The sequence below is a fragment of the Centroberyx affinis genome, unplaced genomic scaffold (genome assembly GCF_046629955.1).
Source record: "Centroberyx affinis isolate AG114_WGS23_722 - 3 ecotype Tasmania unplaced genomic scaffold, CSIRO-AGI_Caff_v1 ptg002885l_1, whole genome shotgun sequence".
NCBI classification, from domain to species: Eukaryota; Metazoa; Chordata; class Actinopteri; order Beryciformes; family Berycidae; genus Centroberyx; species Centroberyx affinis.
This window is the reverse complement of record NW_027281014.1, coordinates 1,429-8,361: the sequence shown is the minus strand read 5'-3', so window position 1 is coordinate 8,361 and position 6,933 is coordinate 1,429.

Below are 6,933 nucleotides of genomic sequence, written 5' to 3'. Positions count from 1 at the left end.
GCTCCACGCACACTAATGCAGAATAATTTCCAATATCATGGCTGGCTGAGAAATAGTGACAGAGAGAACATGTGTTAAACTCAGGGGACGATGCCCTTGGAAAACCCTTTATTTTCATCAAGGCTGTAACGCAAGCTTTAGGGGAGAAATACATTTACCCTGACATGTTAACACAGCTATCATAAAGATAAATATATTAGTATAAAATCAATTCATAAGTCCATCAGGGAATGTAAACACGATTAATGGTTGTGCATTTAAGCCTGAAGGAGATTACAAGGCATATGTACAACACAATACAACTCAGGCCTCCATACATTAAGACAGCATGAGCAAAACCCAAACTATGACACTTCAGAAGTCAGCCTAATTATGGCAGGCAGACAGAGATGATTTATCACCCAGACATCAGTGCGCTTGGGGGAATTGGGCCATTGTGAGATACCCATAAGTTAACTAAATCTGCTAAGTCTAATGAACACACTCCGAAACTAATTAGGGAAAGATGTGGGAACATCCCATTATGTCCCCCCCGATAGCGGAGTGTGGGACACAGAGAACACAATCGGAACACAACACATTTAACACTTAGGCAATGCTCATTTCAAACACGAAGGAGAGCGCCACAAAGCCTGTAGGATACAGCAACACCACCGCCTAACTCAACTCAGCTAATTCCCTGGATTATTAAACTGAGTTCATTAAGTTCTAATGATGGCCAAAGGAGCCTTGTGGAAGAGCAGAGAGAGAGAATGAGAGAGTGGGAGAGAGAAAGAGGGGGTGGTGTGTGTGTGTGTGTGTGTGTGTGTGTGTAGGGGAGGGGAGGGGTCAAGAAGGAAAGAGAGGGAAAGACATGCATTTTGCAGAAATTTTCTGGAGGTAGCTTAAAAACTTCTGAGAAGCTGTGGTGAACTTTTTAATGAACCTTGATGATAGTGGAGCAGTGGAGCGGGAGACGGGCTCTATAGGAGTTCGCCGAGGTAAACATCATAACTCACCTGTGTCCTTTTTGGCCTTTAACTGTCATGTAGTTTTATTAGTCCAGCTCCTTCATAATATGAGTAAACTATCAGTCCCTGGTAAATCCAGAATGGAGACACAAGAGGAAAAACCTGGAGCCGCTGCATCCACAATGAATTTGTGAGCAGCACTGTGGACTGTGACAGTATCCACATGGGGACATCAGTCCATTTTCTTTCTCTGAACTCTTTGCACTACTGCAGAATGAAAGTCATTTGGGTCGTAAGAGTACAAACTAGTCTGTGGTTCCACAAATTCATGTCCCGTGTATTTCTAATGGTTTGGCTCCAGACTATTTGTCTTATTGGCATCACACATTACACAACTTCTCTTCCTGGTCTCTTCTGTAGGAACCTAATAGCAGTAATAGTAATGGCTCCCTAATGGGTCTGGCATAGACATTGACTGGCTACAAACAGAGCCGCAATGCTGAGAAATGCTGGTTATACTGTATATTGTACATGAAAGAAGAGCGAGACACTATAAGAAAGCATGATCCTCTTTATTTGGATTGGTTTTCTGTGTCCTATCATAATTAGTTTGTGTGGTTCTGCAGCATGTTAATTACTGCTTTAACACAGTAATGCACATCATGAGAAAGAAAGCGGGATAGAGCATGTTGTTTAGGCAATGTGAGATTAATGTAAATTCACACATCACCATTGCAGCAGACAGAAGTAAGTAGATTAATTTGCACTGCTTGTTATTGCCCCTGAAGGTATATTCTGGTGGAAGGAGATGGAGAAATAACAAGCAAACCAGTATTAAAAGTAGCAATTCCATTGGAATAAGTGCTGCCTGGTGGATCAGACGTGTGACGAATTGAAGAGCAGACCTTTACAATTTGGAAAAGGTTGTATTTCATCTTCTATGCGGCTTCTATTTGCCAATAAGTTATGCAAAATTAAACTGCCAAATTGCAGCATACAGTTTGATGTAATGTTCTCTCCCGCACTAAGAGTGAAAAAGAGAATGGCATGAATCAAGGCTTTGGCATCTAACTGAATGAGTACCGCAGGAAAAAAGATTGCAGAGGAGGAGGATTTTTTGAGGAAGAAAGGAGAGAAGCAGTTGAAAAAGAAGAAAAACCTGGAGAGATAAGGGCTGAGACAAGAGCAGATGCTGCAGTGCTGGAGCGACCAGAGCACCATCAACAATCAACAGAACCTTCTGAAACAACGGATTGCCAAGATCAAGGAAGCTGAGGCAAAGCACTGCAGCAAAGGAACAGAACGAGGAGGAGAGGGAGCGGTGGGAGGAGAGAGAGTTATCCCGCTGAGAATTCCTTAAGAAGGTAAGTAAGATAGAGCAGATCAAGCACTTGTCTGAGCCAGCCTGTATCTAAATCCTCTAAACTCCCCTTCTCCTGTTTCCACACAGAAATTGTCATAATGTTGTGCTGGACAAGTTGGGTTATTTTCTTCTAACTCTTATGTGCCCAGGACCGAGGACTGAGCAAATATCATCAGAAGAGGAGACAACGTTATACATTATAACTTTCTTAGTCAAGCTTAGTCAAAAGTTTGTGAACTCGTGCTACAAAATCAGTTATTTACGATTTTGTATGACTGAGATCTGCAGAAACTATGACAGAAAAAGTGAAAAAATAAGGATTTTAGGCTATAGGATGGATTCTAATTAAAAAATATGAGATTAGCTTGGAGAACATGTAGTTCACACGGGGATGGCAGTGAAATACAGTTCCCAAGGTTTCAAATGAAAAAATTAATTATCACCCTCTCACACACGGAGTGTACTTTCAGTGAAATTGTCTTGTCTGATATATAATATATATATATGTAAGACCTTAGTAACTGGCTCAAATGTCATTCCTGTGTGAAACACACATTCCACACAATTTTCCTATTTTCTGAATTAGAGTTCATCATCCCAGAACCTCTCTGTGATCCCTTAAACAGACCAGTTTTCTATAGAACAGTATTGAATGGACATTTTTTTAAATGATTTGAAATTATATAATATCAATTGTTATGAAAATGATATGAAATGTACAAACAAATACACCATTTAGTCCAAGACAACATGGGTGTTTACTTTTGCACACTATATCTTGTTTATATTTGAATTGTATGCCTTTACTTCTAACAAAATGTTTAACAAGTCCAGGAGTTCAAAATATTTTGAGCATGACTGTACCCTATATTCATATAATCATACACAACAAACTTAATAAAACATAAAGATTGTTGTCTGTGATCACTTTAAAACAATAAAACATGTACAAGCTTGTAGATTTGCTATTCCACTTACTGCTAAGTCTTGCAAGACACAATAAAGCAGAGAACATTAACTCTGAATTAATTTCTGTACTCACACATTTTCTATTGTACTGGCAGGCCTTTATTGTTTTCCTCGAGGCAAGACCTTTGCAGCTGCTGCACCTCAATATGCATACCAGAAGTGTACACAGTACATTTACACAGCGTATCTCCAAACAATGATAGTTTGCTCAAAAATGCATGTTCCAGCAGTAGCAGAGCTATCAAATACTGTAATAGCTTTTGGATTCCGTGGAAGTAGAGAGAGGAGAGGAACGGGGAAGACAAATTTAATAACTGAAGCAATGTTTTTTTATATGAATACATTATGCACAATGTGATAGCACATAAAATGAATCATCTGCAATAACTGTAGCATGTCCACCGAATGCGGCCCTATAAAAGGTGAAAATACAAATTAGATGTAATACTATACTGTTAGACAAATGGTACACAGTGGCACCAAGCCGCATATCATATTCAGTTATGTCTCCCTGACGGATTTAATTCACTATAATTAGGCCTTAGATTGGAGTGGGCCAATATTTCCAGGCACCTGATTCAACATTGCAAACCTGACTGTGCGTGTGGTTTTCACTTAAGCACACAGTGTGTTAATGCTAGAAACCAAAGGATGCTCAAACTGCAGGCAGCATACCTATTGAAACACAACCACTGTTAGTCTTCATGGAGTAGAGTTATAATGGTGCTTGGAGTTGCCTCAGAAGTCTTTTCCTGTATTTATGTATAATGATCTGTTGTTTGTTCCAGCAAAAAGCTTTGGTCCCCAGTGTGGCAAAGAGAAACAGAGGGAGAGAGAGAGAGTGAGAGAGAGAGAGAGAGAGAGAGAGAGAGAGAGAGAGAGAGAGAGACCATCAGTCCAACGCCTCTCCAGCACGGCTGATTGAAATAGCCACAGGACTTTAATGAATGACAGCAGGTTATTTAAGCGTCTGCTGGTCGCTGGTGGCCGACCACCTGCAGCTCCCTTCTCCACTGACCCTAGATAGGAGGACAATCCACATGTACAACACAGTCTACATGTCTGCCTGCAGGATATGGTGATAGTGATAGTTTCCTACGGTGATAAGTACACAAAGCAACCGATATCGCTTACTTCCCAGCGTCGCTACATCACTTAAAGGTCCTGAAATAGAGCCAGTTCTATCATTCATTGAACACATCTACTCTGCATTCTCTTTGAAGGTCAGACCTCCGAGAAAGAAGTGGGAAGTAAAAGCTGCATAGTCGCTCGCGTGGGGAAAGAAATAGGTTGGGCTACACTGAAGGTAATCCGGCACCCATTTTAGGCAAAACCAGCTGCCTTTCAGCTGTATTTTAGAGCGTGGCCTTGGCACAGCAAGATAAGGCCAACAGAGGAACCGTTTTCACAGTCACTCACCAGAGATTTCAAAGGCCTGGATGGATCTAGAGGGAGTTGATGTGCACCGACAGCGTATTAAAGTCTTCCAATGAGGCACATGAGCAAAACATTCCTCCGGGTTACTGTCAAAGTCACAGTGAGGAGCCCCTGTTCAGGAGTCAAAGATTACAGGAGACTTGTATAAGCCATTTAGGATGGATGCATCATTTGTATATCTAACATGTTAAGAACTTAAACTGTGAAATTTCATTTATGACAGATATTGGACAGCCTGCTTTTTTGAATCGCAAACATTGCACAGAAACCCACTCTGTACAAAGACTCCTGCTTGCTACTTGGTCTTACTTCCCACCTTTGTTTTTCATTAAGATCGTCAAGGATTACCACGTTGATCCCTGGAGTCAGTAGTATGATGGGCGCAAGTTAATTTGGGTCAACTTGAGAGAACTTAAACACATCACACACAACTCTCCACCATCTGTGAGCAGCCGACCCACAGGGAGCGGCCAACTGTTCTGCTTAATGTGATTTGATGCCTTCCTCCCCATAGGCTTCCCTGGAGAATGACCATTAGCACTGTATTCACCTTCTTCAAAACAAGCTAATGGGAAGTGAAAGATGGTCCTCGTTTGTTTCCTGATACTCGAACTTGGAGCGTCTCTGCTCAACTAACGTAAGAGAGACACACCTTGGCTAAAATTGCTCCAGCAGAGGCATCAGCCATGAACGAGCTGCTGGATGAGTCAGGGAGTCAGAAGCTGCAGCCTTCCGATCGACCCGCGAGGTCCAGAAATATGACTGACTCCTGACCTTCCCCTGCCTAGCGAAGTGCTAAGAGCGTCAGAGGAGGACACCCACAGGTAATGTGAGTTGACAGCTCAGGCTAGTGCAGCCACAGCTCTTCATTTATACATCACACCGCCAGGAAACCTTTCACTTAGCATGTCAGAAAATCTCAAACTCGCCACATCCCAGAGGAGCGGGCGAGAGGTGCAATGCTGTTGGACAAACTGAGGGAGAGATGTCATGATGCTTCTGTATGTTGGTTGTGAGTTGTGGGTGTTTTGACGATAAATCAAGATCTATAGTTCAGTCAGGAACACTTTAGTCACAGATGAAACCATTAATTGCAACTAATGGTAATACAGTTATATTTGGCGGATATGGCCCTGCTCGAGCAGCTCCCTGCTTACCCGGCAAGCATGCTGAAGGTATAGCAGGGGCGCCATGCAAATCCCCCCATGGGAGTGGACAGAGCAGAGCCAGAGCAGCAATACTCAGTAGTGTTGACATTTAAGAGCCACCGTGGCTCGATTGCATAGACTATAACAGGTGGAGGCTGGGGAGGTGGAGGTAAAGCTTTACCAAGCAGCAGAGTGTGCAGCAGTTGTGAAGCAGGAATCAGTGTAGGAGGAGGCCATTTAAATAGACCGCCTTGTTATGAGAATGGATTATGATTGGTGTGTGTGGTGATCAGCTGGTAGATGACTAGCAACGCGTGACGTCCGTGCCCTGCCTGAACTAACGCGATGCTTCATTTCAGTCAGGAACACTTTAGTCACAGATGAAACCATTAATTGCAACTAATGGTAATACAGTTATATTTGGCGGATATGGCCCTGCTCGAGCAGCTCCCTGCTTACCCGGCAAGCATGCTGAAGGTATAGCAGGGGCGCCATGCAAATCCCCCAAACAGAACCATATGGCAAACATAACTGGTGCAGCCGATTCTTAGTAAGTTACCAGCTGATCAATAATGAAAGATCAATGTGTAGCAACAAGCTTGTTGCAGACCTCAAGCAGTGGCACCAGACGAGCCTACATGAAAGGATGCAAGCATGCATCCTGATAGGTCATTCTACTGTTATGTGTAATATCTATGTGTAGCAGCAAGCCTGCTGCAGACCTCAGAAATTCATTATCTGAAGAATAAGGATGCAAGCATGCATCCTGAAAGAGGCCATCCTACAGTTATGTGAAATATCTATGTGAGCAGCAAGCCTGCTGCAGACCTCAGCTATCACCTACTGCTTCTTGGGAGGGATGCAAGCATGCATCCCGTGTGAGGTCATACTACCTAAATCAAAGCAGTGAAACCCAGTCAACCACCTTATGCAGCATCTCTTATGTCATATGCAATTTATTGACGACAGCAATAGTATCAATTAGGCTATATGCACTCATGGCTTGAGCTGAGACAATATCAAGAGTCCAGTCGAATATAAGGGAGAGATTCTTTAAGGAGCGCAA